Source organism: Electrona antarctica, assembly GCF_951216825.1.
Source record: "Electrona antarctica genome assembly, chromosome: 8".
Taxonomy (NCBI): Eukaryota; Metazoa; Chordata; class Actinopteri; order Myctophiformes; family Myctophidae; genus Electrona; species Electrona antarctica.
Genome location: NC_136789.1, coordinates 57,655,538 through 57,670,692, shown reverse-complemented (window position 1 = coordinate 57,670,692; position 15,155 = coordinate 57,655,538). Strand labels below are relative to the sequence as shown.

The window sequence follows — 15,155 nt, the reverse complement described above, 5'->3', positions numbered from 1 at the left end:
TATCAAAAGAGTTCTGAATGTGGCACATATCACAATACTTCTGAGACAGAAACGATACACACACATTGAAATGCAAATGCTTGGAAAACAACCTGTGATGACTTATTTTATTTTCCTGAGCCAAGTATTTAATAAAGGTCTCAATCGTTTGTTCATAAGCTGTCCATTCGTCTCTCAAAGACTCCAATGTTATTTCACCAAACGTCCGGTGTGAGTTAGACACCCCATTGTGACAAATCTGCCCCCTGGAATTGCTGGATAGAGAAAATGACATTGGTGTCCCTTCCTTCTAAAATACTTTCCTTGAAAAGCATCAGGAAGTGATGTGGTGGGGTCCATTTTGGGTGTGAAAGAGTGTTTGGTCAAACTCTTCCCACTCCCAGCCAGCCCATAGTAGGCTAATCCAAATTCACATCTTTAAATAATGTCATACTGAACTATAAACTTCATGTCCTAAATTAGGGAAGCATTATGGAAATATGAGGATATATTCTTATATGGGATATCCATGGACACAAAACAACAAACATATCCTGAAGCCTCCAGGTGTACTGTAGAGATGTTGGGTGAGAGGTTTTTGTGGGTTGTTTTTCTTCTTTATGCAATGCATTGTAATTTATTTTGGAACCTTACAGGACTACTTGCCTTTTGGGCTTTTGTTTTGAATTGGTACTACATGTTCTGTTAAATCAGCAGTGGAGTCCACTGTGCAATATGTATGGGAGACTGAGTTGCAACTAGTTACAACTTGCAACACTAGATTTTTTTAATATGTTGAATCTAGAGTTGCAACACCAATCATTGACAGCCCATATTGTACAGCCAAACAGAAAAGTCCTATCTGATTGTATTAAACAACGTTAAACTCACAACATTGCAGCTGTAGGAAAAGCTTGAATTATCCTCTTTCTATCTGCAAGGTTTTTGTTTCATAAAAGTCCACCGTAGACATGTTATGAGCTACCTTCTGTCAATTAAGTCCATACATGTGATTATGTTTATGTGTTGGAGTTTGGAAGCACTCACTTTTTTAACACATGGTGCTGCTGCTTCCTGCATTATGTGCAAAGTCGAAACAGGTGGTGTGCAGGGCCGGTCAGTGACTTACGACGAGCGCTTCCAAACTCCAACACTTTATCATGGCATGGAATTTCTTAGCCCAAAGTAGCTCATAAAATGTCTACGGTGGATTTTTATGAAACTAATGCTTAATTTGGCGGCGGCGGTGGCTCAGGGGTAGAGTGCCTAGATGGTAACCGCAAGGTTGCCAGTTCGAACCCGGGCTCCCCCAGAGTTACTGTCGAAGTGTCCTTGAGCAAGACACTGAACCCCTAATTGCTCCCGATGTGCTAGTTGGTGCCTTGCATGGTTTCCTCTGCCATCGGTGTATGAATGGGTGAATGTAATGCACAATCTATGTAAAGCGCCTTGGATAAAGGCGCTATATAAATGCACCATTTACCATTTGCAGATAGAAATAGTGTATGCTTTCCATACACCTGCAATGTTGGTGAGTTTGACGTTGTTTAATTCAACCGGATTGGACTTTTCTGTTTGGATGTATGGGCTGTCAATGGTTGCTGTTGCAACTTTATATTCAACACATTAAAAAGATATCTAGTGTTGCAAGCTGCAGGTTTGTGTGTGTGTGTGTGTGTGTGTGTGTGTGTGTGTGTGTGTGTGTGTGTGTGTGTGTGTGTGTGTGTGAGAGACTGTGCGTGAGAGACTGTGTGCGTGCGCACATGTGCAGTATTGCAGAGTTTTGGAGGCTGTTTTTTGGAATGATAAATGGTTTACTTTATCAACAAAGTATTATCTTTCTCTCTCCAGTAGTAGCATTATTGAAGTTCATGGAGGATTTTTCTTTTGGTGAATTTGACTGAAGCACTTGAATGCAATAATGTAGCCTATTTGTCTGTCTGTCTGTCTGTCTTCTGTAGAAGTATTTTTTAATGCAACTTCTTTCTTCATGTTCCTTGCAGGAATGGAGGAAGACTCCCCGCTGAACTGGAGTGGCACAATCAATCTTCTTGGTCTCAAACACAAGACAGTGAGTACATGTAAGAGCTACCAGCAGCATCTATGGTTGTCAGTTTACCCAGATGGAGATACAAGCATCTCATCATGGGTCGTGTGTTAATTTGTAAGATGGAGATACAAAGCATGTCTCATGGTTGTCTGTTCATGGAGATACAAAGCATGTCTCATGGCTGTCTGTTTATGAAGATACAAAGCATCTCATGGTTATCTGCTTATGGAGATATACGAGCATTTCACATGGTTGTCTGTCCAAGATGGAGATACAAGCATCTCATAATGGTTCTTCTTTTTGCCCAGACTGTCTCGCATCATGAATATACTGGTATTATGGGAAAACAAAACAACGAGAGGTCAGGTGGCCTAGCTGATCTCCCCATCTGCTGTGTAAAAACATTGCCGCAAGACTCTAAGACGCTGTTTTTGTCTGTTCCTGTGCCAAAATACAGATTAGATCACTCCGTATAATAACTGTTTGGATAAAAAAAACATGTCTGGGTTTTGAGGACAGTTTCTTAATAGAAGAGAGGCTGCGGGCCTTGCTTTGATATGCTGAAAGGTCCCGTCACCCCAGGTTCAGGGCTTGTTCCTCTGGGTTCGCAGGAGGAACAATGTCAGCCATAACTTTATTCGCGCGCACACACACACACACACACACACACACACACACACACACACACACACACACACACACACACACACACACACACACACACACACACACACACTGTATACGCATACACTCACCACAGACCTGGTAGCCTCTAGCCTGGGGTCCACCTATGCTTTCTATGGCAGAGGCAGCTCCCGGCAGGATCGGCCGGGAGAATCTAGACGCAGCTGCGCGACATGAGACTAATTAATTCGAGCGAGAAAGAGAGAGAGAGAGAGGAGTGCGTGTGTGCATCAATTTAACAAAGGTGCGGACGATCAGAAATCAGCAGAGAGTGATCGACGTTTGCGCTACTCTATGCCGAATTGAAGTGGACTCGGTCCCAGACTTATTTTTTTCTTCCTGGAAATAAAAACGTCTGGGTTTCCGAGGCTAGGTATAATGTGCTTTTGTCATGATTTATAATTTTGATATGCGGGTTGTTAGTGTGCGGATGTGACAATGTTGGAAAAAAAAGTAAAAAGATTGTCAAAACAAAAACATTGGATTTTGTTTCTAATTCATGAACATTTTTGTTTTTTTGGGAATGTTTTTGGAAAATTGATTTATGGCTAAAATAAATTCCATGGGGAAATATCATGGTGGGCTTCCTACTCAAGCCCGCAATGATAACGAAAAACAAAATGTAGGAAGCAAAAATAAAGGGACTCGGTGTCAAAGTGCGTTGGGATCAAGCTTGAGTATTAATAGGACTAATTTTACTAATCGTGACACATTACCTTTTACTCTCAGCTCATCACATACTGCAGCCCTGTTGTTTTTTTCAAATGTTGACGTTTCTATGGCTACTGACCGGCAAAATGTGATGCATTGGCAATGAGGGCGGCTTTCGTAGCCCAGACTGGAATTGCTCTGTGTCTATGAAGACGGATTGCGGGAGAGCGAGATAAAGGACTATAGTTTTCCATTCTGTCATTTATTGAAAAATGCTAATATAGGCTAATGTCCTTTTTTTTAATTATTTATTTGTGTTTTTTTTTCACGGGTGTTGCTCGGGAGAAAATGCGTTCATTCCGTGGTTGATTCCCTCCGTGCTGTGACAGTGATTAGGCAGCGCTGTGTGATAGGGACGCTGGGTGTTTTTGGAATGCTAAGTAGCCGTCTTGTCTCTCTTTCCCCGCCTCCAGGCGGGTGAATTATCTGAGCCATTCGCGTGGAGTCCGCAAGAAACAACGGAAAGGTGATAAGCGTTGGCTGGATGAAGTGCTCGCATTATTATTTTACTCAAGTAAAAGTAGCAATATTACAACGTAGAAATTCCCCCGTTGCAAGTGAAAGTCCTGTTTTTGAAGTACCAAAAGTAAAAGTAGGCTACTCATTATGCAGGACTCACACTATAATAGTTAATACACAAAGTGTTAATACAAAAATAGGGCCACAGTGCATCCAGTTATGAGGTTGTAGAGCGGTTACATTGAAAGTATTACATTGAGCTTAAATGGTTATGTGTGTTTTACAATAATAATCTAAATCTACAAAGTAACTCGTAACTAAAGTGTTTACTGGTGTAAACATATTTGCCTCTAAGTTATAGTGGCGTAGAAGTATAAATCGTCATAAAAACGTAAGATACTCAGAGTAAAAGTAGCTACAACTTGGTACTGAAGTGCAATAGCCTACTTGAGTACATCATGTACTTAGTTACAGGTACGGTTAGTTCCCACCACTGCATATAGCTGATAAGGACTCGTTCTCTTCTGGATGCCGGTTTCACTTTCATTTTGGTTTATTTGAAAAGTGACACACATTAATAAATACACACTGTCAGTGTCGGGTGAAAACCTTGTACGTCCATATTTCTAGTTTTTTGGAAACCAAGGACCTGTTTCATCATACATAGGATAGATAGATAGATAGATAGATAGATAGATAGATAGATAGATAGATAGATACTTTATTGATCCCAGAGGGGAAATTCAGATGGTCCCACACTCCCACAGCTCATACAGGCATACAACAAGGTTAATAATACAGCACAAAAAAGGGGGTGCACGGGTTAAAAATAAAGACAAATATATTATGAACAAGCATTAAAAAGGATTTAAAAGGTGTCACTAGATATTGCACGTAGACCCATAAATAACATGGGCTTTGTGAGCAGATCTACAAGCTCACAACACGTCTTAATGTGATGCGCTGTGAGCTTGCAGATCGGCTATTTTTACTATTTAAATCATATCTTTAGAATAATAATAGGCAACGGTTTTGGACATGCAAGGTTTCCACGCGGCAGCAACGACATGGTAAAAAAAGAAAAAAACTGAATGCCACTATTGGCCCAAGGGGCTATTTGTCATGTGCGGTCCCCTGTCAAGGCTTTTTTTAAAGACTTCCTATACAAAATACATCAAAGCCAAAATAAAAACAAGACACGCAGATTAAGAATTGGAAAAGTAGCATTGACATAGTGTGTGTGTGTGTGTGAGAGACTGTGAGTGTCTGTGTGCGCGCCCACATGTGTGCCATGTTCCTGCATATGTTTGAATGCACTGTGAATGTGCTTTCTACTGTTATTTATTACAACCTGTCTGCAGCTTGTACCTTACAATCTTTGGGTTTCTAAAAACCTCTTCAATTGTGTTTTGAAACTGGATTTAGTTTTTAGTTCTTCCTTTGGCAATCTGATCTGACAGTGTTCTATTTGCAACCCATTGCTCTAAACAACACTGCACTTCATAGACCATGTTTTGCATGGTTTTAGGGACTTGACATCAACGTATTGTGGCATGTCTCATCTTATGTTAGAGCTACTGTAGGTGTACAGTAAGTTTGTTGTACAGTGTAGACATGTAGGATATTTCATCGCTATACTACAGGTTGCAAGACACAAATGTGTTATTATAAACAAAAGCATGTGAAAAGTCATCATGAAAAAAAAAAAAAACTGCCATTGACTTTCCCCTGTGAAAATGGACACTTCTACACGTTGCTGGCCAGGCCTGGAATCAAACCTGGGACAGAACTGGGGACTCGATCCTGCTCCTCGCTCTCTAAGCCATTCAGCTATGCCGCCCCCAATTAGGCTGCAATGGTTCTGCTTAAAACTGGTGAAAACGCAAGCCGGTTTGTGGACGGTTCCGTGAAAGCACCAAGGTTCCAATAATCTCAAATGGAACCTGTTCTAGAACCAAAGTTATTTTGGTGGAAAAGGGTGCCAATAAGTCGCAATGGGCTTGTAGATCTGCAGTTTTTTGCTGTGAACACAGGATATGCCTTAAGGTTTAGCCATATAACAAACAGCAGAAGCACGCATGTCACGAGAGGTTTACAACAGGATATTGCACTATTCTGTTGAGGGGGAAAAGTGTGTTTGTCTATCAGAGCTTCACTAGAGGGATAGAGAGAGACAGTGGAATATTACTCCAAAATCACATCAGATAATTAAGTAGACTTTGCAACAATCAGCACGGCGACTCGCTCTGCGGTGCCTCTCATAACTAAAGTCCGCTTTAGACGGTACGCCTCCCTATTTTCTTTCCCCGCACTTCCGCATTCCTGGAGTGCGGAACATGAACACAGTCTATGTGCAGACTAGGGCTGTCAACGACTCTAGCTACTTTTCTAGCCGAATCAGAGTCGTGGTCGACGAGTCGTTTTTATACAGAAAATAGGTCTCTGTGACCTTATTAGAGGCAACAATTACAAGTGTTTCAGAAACTTTCAGTGCTGATTTAGAGCACATTACATAGTGAAGTGCAACAGAGCCATATGAATGTTTTGAACATTTAAAAGCAATGAATCCGTTAACTACTGTACATCACGGCAGACTGCTAGTGCTTAGCTTGTTTTAATTGACAACAATGCTGTGTAGGACTGTCTACAGTACATACGGTACGGAGCGCAACGCTGTACTGTATCAAAGAACTATGTTGCAGATCCAGTAGTCACTGGAGACTCCACCTCACTCTCCCTAGCACCCACCCCTTACCTCACTCTCCCTAGCACCCACCCCTTCAGACTCCACCTCACTCTCCCTAGCACCCACCCCTTCAGACTCCACCTCACTCTCCCTAGCACCCACCCCTTCAGACTCCACCTCACTCTCCCTAGCACCCACCCCTTCAGACACCACCTCACTCTCCCTAGCACCCACCCCTTCAGACACCACCTCACTCTCCCTAGCACCCACCCCTTCAGACTCCACCTCACTCTCCCTAGCACCCACCCCTTCAGACACCACCTCACTCTCCCTAGCACCCACCCCTTCAGACACCACCTCACTCTCCCTAGCACCCACCCCTTCAGACACCACCTCACTCTCCCTAGCACCCACCCCTTCAGACACCACCTCACTCTCCCTAGCACCCACCCCTTCAGACTCCACCTCACTCTCCCTAGCACCCGCCCCTTCAGACTCCACCTCACTCTCCCTAGCACCCACCCCTTCAGACTCCACCTCACTCTCCCTAGCACCCACCCCTTCAGACTCCACCTCGGATTAGCACGTACCTCTTCAGACTCCACCTCGCGTAGCACTTCATTCTCGTATCCCTTCTTGAAGCTACTTTTAGGTACATAGATTAGGTTTTTTTGTCTCGACAACCAATGTACTCGATATGCTACTTGGATAACACATTGTTTAGACAGATGTGAGGTTCATTGTCACCCCTGGTGTCCTAGGTTCTTTGAGGCACGACATTGTTCTCTTTGCTCTCTACTTGGGCCTATGTGACTATTTACATGTTTGTTGAGTAGAGTTCATGTTCACAATACCGCACTCCGCACCAGAAGGGGGGAGGGGAGGGGGGCGGTCCGTTCGGCCGCCGTTGGTCCAGATGCCGCAACTGCCGATTAACAGCCACCGCGATGCCGGGGGAGGTGTGGCACCTGCCGGGGAAGGTAGGGGGGATTATGACCTGCCGCTCCGTGCCACGGCAGTGTTGGTCCGTTCAGCGGCCGCCGGTCCAGGAGCCGCGGCTCCCGACATGCGTTGCCGGTTAAAAATCACCTGTGTCTTCCCTGTGAGGTTAGAGTTTGGGTTAGGGTGTCAGCATCGCTGGTTAAAACTCACCCGCGGCTCCCGACATGCGCTACCGGTTAGAAATGGGTGTCAGACTGCTGCCGCCGGTGCCGGAAAATGCACTCTCTCTCACTCTCCTCCACACGTCTGCTAAATTCAAAAAATTGTAAAGACGCTACGTGTACGAGCTAGAGAGCTGAGGATCAAGGCTGTGTGCAGACGGCGGGCCGCTGTGCCAGACATACAGATCAGCAGGGGGAACAACACACTGTTTGCATGTTAAAACACCCACTGACTCGGTGTGTCTGTCCAGGTGAGACGGACCCACTGTCCGTCCCACGCAGAGGGGAGCATGGGAGGTGGAAAACGCTACAACCAAACTGATATGTTGTTGTTCAGCGATAGCTTTGACAGCTTGTGCACAGCATATAGAATTACAGAAACCCACCTCCGATGCGGAATCAAAGCTAATTGCAGGCTTTCTATTCCTTCCTATTCCATTGTTCTGACATTAATGAAAAACGTTTATCATTCATTCATTCATTCATTCATTTTAACCAAACCTGCCTAGTGCCTACCGATGACGTCACTGGCAGGCGGGTTTCTGAACTGTGCACTGCATGTCCGTGTCCACAGAGTGAATAGACAAAAACGGACAACGGTACCACAATGAATAACATTAAAGTGAGGTTGAAGAGAGGTTGAAAATGGTTGAAGTCCTTGAATGCAATAGTGTGCATGTGCAGCGGTTGGAGCCGGTGGTCTCCCCTGGTAGTGTTGGTGTTGGGTGTATGGTATTGGCAGTATAGCACTGCCTGGTGGTCTCCCCTGGTAGTGTTGGTGTTGGGTGTATGGTATTGGCAGTATAGCACTGCCTGGTGGTCTCCCCTGGTAGTGTTGGTGTTGGGGTTATGGTATTGGCAGTATAGCACTGCCTGAAGCCCATAAGTGCAACATCGTCGGGCAAGATGAGCCCGACTTTACAGTGGTGTAAAGTAACTAAGTACATTTACTTAAGTACTGTACAATTTTTAGGTATTTGTACTATTTGTATTTCCAATACTTTTACTTCTACTCCACTACTACATCTTGGAGCCAAAATGTGTACTTTTACTGCACTACAATTATTTGAAAACTTGAATTACTAGTTACTTTAGATTGATTAGAAAACATACATTGACCACTTCAACCCCTACTGTACTGTATATACCTTTGAGAATCATTTGAGAATTGATTGATTGAAGTATTTATTAACAGTTTGCATAATTACAGTGTATTTCAAGAACTACTCAATACAAAAAACAGTTAACTGTGAGTGGACGACCAATAAAGCACTAGATTGTTTACAAGAGGGTCCACCTTGTTCAATTCATCATAACATTTAGATACATACAAATATACACTTCTATATAGCGAAAAAACTGGAAATCATCATCATCATAAAGGATGTAAAAATTGGAAAGAAAACATATAGTGAGGGCATAAAGGGTCAAGGGATTTGCATGTCTTAATGACCTTGTTTGTGCCAAATCTGGGTTGCACATGGTTTGTTGAGCTCCCTCTGGTGTTGGGGGTGTGGACTTCGTTGACATTAAGGAAGTATTTAGACAGGTGCATGGGTATCTTGGTGGTGTATCGAATATTGTGGACCAAACCCATTGCAAGATGCTGTACTCTGTCGTCAACCCTAAGCCATCCCAGCCTGTCAACGTGGGCAGGGGTGAGGTGGGTTCGGGGAGTGAGGCCAAGTAGTAGCCTGACCAGTTTGTTTTGGGAAGTCTGGAGCCTTGTATTAAGGGCCTTTGAGGTGCTGTGGTACCAAGAGGTGCATGCATAGTCGAAGAAACCTTGTACGAGGGCTCCTGTTAGGGTCTTCAAGGTGTTTTGTCGACCAGTGAGGAGATCCTGTATAGGAATCTTGTTCTTTGGTTTACTTTTTTGATTATGTTGGTGGCCATTTTATCACCGGAAAGATTTGCCTCCAGGATGGAACCACCAAGGTAGGTAATTTCATATTTTTGTGTGATAATATCACCCACTCTAACCAAGAAGCCATCTGCCTTGAGATTGATGCCTGAGATTACGATTAGATCCAAAGAGAATGGATTCAGTTTTTCCCAGGTGTAAAGATAGTTTTTTATCAGCAAGCCAGGTGCAGAGTTCGGAGCTGAGGGCCTTTTCAACCTGCAGTTTGTTCCTGTCCGAGACCAGCAGTGCTGAGTCATCTGCGAACAGGAACAAGTTGTTCCGTTCACCTCCACCATCTGTTCTCTCCCCTCCAGGTAGCATTGCATCCAGCTCACTGATGTGCTATCAAAACCAATTGCTTTTTAGTATGGAGTGGTTCACGGTGTCAAAAGCCTTTTGGAGGTCCAGCATGACCATGCCGCAGTATTTGCCAGCATCCACCTTGTGTTTGATGTGGTCACTCAAATAGAGGAGGCATGTGTCAGATTGAAATTCGTACATACATTTTGTTGTGGCAAGATACTTTTCAACCTGTTCATAGACTATTTTTTCCATCACTTTCGAGATGGAGCTAAGAATAGAAATAGGGCGGTAGTTGCTGGGGCCTAATTTGCTCCCTTTCTTGTGCAGGGGGTTACTTTGGCCAGTTTGAAATCTTGGGGGACCTGTCCCTGTTTGATGGAGAGGTTTATTATGTGGGTGATGATTGGAGCTACAGAGATGGCCGAGTCTCTGAGAAATTTGGAGGGAAAATTGTCATGGCCAGTGGCCTTGTGGGGTTGAAGGGCACACAGTTTTTTAACAGCAGCTCTACAAGCTCACAATGCTGTTATTGATTGGACTGTCAAAACCACTCATCGGCTCAATCCAGTCACGACGAGAGGACGAGACGGCTTACACACACACACGCACACACACGCACACACACACAAACACTATGCAGTTCATTTGTTTGCTCATTTTAAAACTTGAGTGTCTGTGACGTCTTTCTGACCCATTTTGGGGCCTCTGACCGTAGCTAATAACATTGCAGAAAAAAAAGGTCTTTCTGACCGTAAGTCAGCTTGTGTAGTACCTGGCTTTACTTCAGTCATGCGAGTGCAGAGGCGTATCTACAATAAGGCGAGGGCAGGCGTCCGCCTGTCCAAATCCATTTCTGGCCTGGCCAAAATCCATACAATGAGAAAAAAAGAAGACAAAAACAAGACATGAGAACTATTAGTGGACAGCTGATTGGCCGTTGCGGTAGAGCGCGACCCTCAATCACCCATTGGAATGTAAATGCATGCCTTTCAGCCTTTGTATCCTACTCGTCTGGCAGGTATATCTCTTTGAAAACCTTTAGTGCTACGATTGTGCACGGGGAGACGACAATTAACACATGATCTTGCCTGCCCAAAACGTAATTCCTGGATACGCCACTGTGCGAGTGTTAAACGTTTGGCCAGATGTGGCACTATACTGTAGGTGGAAAGGTGACATAGGGTCACTAAAATCAATATGGGCTTGTTACTCTTGAGAGTGTGAATGTGTGCTGCAACGTTCACGGCAAACTGACAAATTGAAGTTTTGAGATGTGTCACATACACACATCCCAGGCAGAGGGACAACAATACGTTGTCGATCTGCTATTTTCTGTGAAAGATTTCCACACAATACGGATTCTGGGCTTCAAGTTGTTGACATCTGAAAGATTGATTTGTTCAAGGTATTAAAGTGACATTTCACCACTGCAGTCAATACCTTGTCAATAGTATTTCAGTAGATAACAGCAGCGCAATTTGAAATGTGCACCCCTATGGCCAGAAACATAATGAAGTCTGTGTTGTTTGACTATAGATATGACTATAGCTGAATTCCCACAATGACCATACTGCTTTGGTGCACTGCCCGTCCTTGTGGAGAGGGGGGAGGCTGCATGGCGGTGAATATAAAGGTAGACGCCTCTTCCGGCTCTGGGGTGTCTGTATCTCAACTAGGCATGCCACGGTATGAGATTTTACAGTACGGTACGGTGCCGGTATTGAAAACCTATACCTCTGTATTCCACTGTATTTATATTAAAAAAAAAAAAAAAGATTGCCCCCCCCCCCCCACCTATGTCTAGTGACTACCCCCACCTCCTTATAAGCCCTTCTTTGTTCCCCAACCTGTAGGCCTACATATCTTATGTTTTTATTTTTACCTTTTATGATAATTTGAATTTTGTTATTTGTCATGTGACTTGTCATGATTATGAATTGATTACCCAGGACCGAATGGAAACAAGACTGCAAGGACTTTTTTCAGTGATCCCTTTGGACATGTGTTTGACTGTACCCTATACTGATTACATTTCTGCCAATAAAGTATTCAATCAATGAATCAATAGCTATTCCCCACTGTATTTCACTGTACTATGGCTCCCCCTAATGGCCGTTTTGTACCCTGCACGCTGTAGTGCAATCTGCGCATGCTCACAACTGCGTGCCTCTGTGTTGACACTTGACAGTTCACACTTTTAGTTTAGTACCTGTGGAAATATGGAATATACAATTGGATCTGGGTGTCTTTCAGCAACACTAACTCAAAGGTAGGAAGCAACTTTTCAATCTACTGCAGCTGTGTGGTGAAAATAAATGTTTTGCCTTAGTCTGGGAGTGGAGTTGCACTGCATGCGCGCAGCATGCGCCGCCCACCAACGCTGTATTAAAATACCGTAAGCTCGGAAATCTCACGGTATCAACACCGTGGCTGTTCATGTCGCGGTATTACCGAAATTCGGTAAACCGCGGCATGCCTAATCTCAACGGAAGGAAACATGGATGCAACGGGAGGCAATGGCAATGCGTGATTGCATTGGCAAGCTTTCCCAAGGTTCCTTGCAAAGCATAGCGGAAGCAAAACGGAAGAACTGAAGGGGATGTTCGGTAGGCCAATCAGAGGCTCGTGCCTTCAGGATTCCGCTTGACATACTCCTCCCGTTGGAGACGGGTCGCTCCAACGAACTGCATGCAGCGACCAATGAGGCACGTATATATTTTTGAGTGGTGTAAACCACTCCTACAACTGGCTTTGTTAGTCTGTCTGTCTGTCTGTCTGTGCGTAAAAAATGAGCATGGTTGCTACGGTCACCCAGTTCACACGGGTGTGATTTCATTACGTCAGACATTACGTCAGACCACAGCTGATCAGGCTATATAAGACCTTACACCACTCAGTTCACACGGGTGTGATTTTTTATATCTATGTGACTTGTAGTCCAGGAAGGAAGTGAGACCACATTTCCAAGACAAATGTTGGTCATGAACATGACTAAAATATCTAAAAGTGACAAGTGCACTTTAGCGAAGGTTCAATAAGGAAGATCGTAACGCTTTCACTCGGCCTTTCAGCACTATCATAGCTCGTCATTTCCGTTCTCACACTGTCAAAATCTGTTCACAAATCCAAGCACGAGCACTTTGCAGCAGCCAATCAGGTGATTTGACTCCGCCTTTAAATATCACTGCCTCTGACACATGCCATTCTCTTTTCAGTTTGCAACAAGCAACCCACCTCCATCCCCTACTCCACCTTGTCATCTAGTGTTGAGAAGGAAGGAGGTTCATCTGCTCTGCCACCACCAGCGTCGAGACTCCAATGCTCAAATGGGGGGGTTCTCCCTATTAAATGCTAATCTTATTCAATAAATGCAATTGGAGTTTAATCGCCAAAATAATCTCCTGCTATAAACGTTTGTCATTTTGCTTGCTAAATTGCTGCCAAAATCTTTCCAATAAACATGTGCTTATTCCATATTGGTGTGATCTCTCCTTTTATTCAATCATTATTATTTTCTTCTGCTGCTTTATTCAGCTGTCGGGTGTTAGAAATAAAGCCTGTACCCTACCTATCTATTCCTACCTATCTATTCTGAACTATAGGCCTACCATGTAACACTACAGAGATAGTTGTGTGCCACATCAATGCTTGGTTTCTTGAAAAGGGAATGTTTCTCACACACACACACACACACACAAACACACAAACACACAGAAACACAGAAACACAGAAACACACACAGAAACACAAGACCGGACAGTTCATTATTGACAGTTCATTATTTCCCCAAGTCTAATTCTGGTTATTATTGGCTGGGCTTTGCAGTGGCACACTAAAAGCATTTATTGACCCATAAACAAACTTTAATGGCTATTGGGAGGACTTGGAATTGCTTATATGGAACTGCCGTTGTTGTATCAGAAGCAATTAAAACCCCATATTTAAAAGTAATTAATGGTGACGTCTTAGGAGCTCAAATGAGTGTGTCGCGTATACAAGGCTGGCAGACACTCAAGACTGTTGGTTGATGCACAGTCCACTGGGAGGAGGAGAGCATTGTAAGGCCATAATGGCGATATGGATGTAAACAGACAGACAGACATTGATCATCCTCTTGATCGATGGCCGTGTGTTGGTTCCCACAGTGCAAGCCTTTTGGCAAGGTGTCGATGGCAGCTATAGTGGCCCACTATAGTCTCATTCTTCAAGGTGTCGATGGCAGCTATAGTGGCCCACTATAGTCTCATTCTCCAAGGTGTCGATGGCAGCTATAGTGGCCCACTATAGTCTCATTCTCCAAGGTGTCGATGGCAGCTATAGTGGCCCACTATAGTCTCATTCTTCAAGGTGTCGATGGCAGCTATAGTGGCCCACTATAGTCTCATTCTTCAAGGTGTCGATGGCAGCTATAGTGGCCCACTATAGTCTCATTCTCCAAGGTGTCGATGGCAGCTATAGTGGCCCACTATAGTCTCATTCTCCAAGGTGTCGATGGCAGCTATAGTGGCCCACTATAGTCTCATTCTCCAAGGTGTCGATGGCAGTTATAGTGGCCCACTATAGTCTCATTCTCCTCAAGGTGTCGATGGCAGCTATAGTGGCCCACTATAGTCTCATTCTCCAAGGTGTCGATGGCAGCTATAGTGGCCCACTATAGTCTCATTCTCCAAGGTGTCGATGGCAGCTATAGTGGCCCACTATAGTCTCATTCTCCAAGGTGTCGATGGCAGCTATAGTGGCCCACTATAGTCTCATTCTTCAAGGTGTCGATGGCAGCTATAGTGGCCCACTATAGTCTCATTCTTCAAGGTGTCGATGGCAGCTATAGTGGCCCACTATAGTCTCATTCTCCAAGGTGTCGATGGCAGCTATAGTGGCCCACTATAGTCTCATTCTCCAAGGTGTCGATGGCAGCTATAGTGGCCCACTATAGTCTCATTCTCCAAGGTGTCGATGGCAGCTATAGTGGCCCACTATAGTCTCATTCTCCTCATTGCTGCTCTGCAGTGGTGGAAAGTAACTAAGTACATTTAGGAATACCACTGATTTTCAAAAAATGTCTGTCATTAATATACCTTAGACTTAGAAATGATAAGTCCCCCTATTCTGTGTTGCCTAGAATTGGAGGTTTGAATCGTGTTCAGTAAAATTATGAAGTACATCTCAGTGACCTCACAAAGATGTACTTTGTGATGCCACTGGTACTTTTTGGTA

General features: G+C 44.0%; 1 long non-coding RNA gene across 1 annotated transcript; it reads left to right on the top strand.

The window, feature by feature from the left end:
- Positions 1-362: 362 nt before the first annotated feature.
- On the top strand, positions 363-13,330 carry LOC306927508. Its single transcript, XR_013790529.1, has 3 exons — positions 363-566; positions 1,983-2,050; positions 13,157-13,330. It is a non-coding gene; the product is annotated as an uncharacterized lncRNA (long non-coding RNA).
- Positions 13,331-15,155: the final 1,825 nt, after the last annotated feature.